Raw genomic sequence first — 261 nt, forward strand, 5'->3', positions numbered from 1 at the left:
TTAGGGAAGTTTCAAAAATAAAGAATAAATGTTGATTTTCATCTTCAAATATTTTATTATCCATGAGAGACTCTTAGGTTTGTTTTTTTCCTTTGACCTACTTCTGTGAAATATGATATTAGGGGATTTCTTTTATGGGGCCATCATTATGTTCTCAACAAACTCACCAAATGCATCAGGGCTCTGGAGCTGGGCAGACCTGGGTTGATATCCTAGCCTACCACTTACTAGCTTAGCATCATGGGCAAGTTCTAATGTGTT

Source organism: Canis lupus, chromosome 17, assembly GCF_003254725.2.
Source record: "Canis lupus dingo isolate Sandy chromosome 17, ASM325472v2, whole genome shotgun sequence".
Classification (NCBI taxonomy): domain Eukaryota; kingdom Metazoa; phylum Chordata; class Mammalia; order Carnivora; family Canidae; genus Canis; species Canis lupus.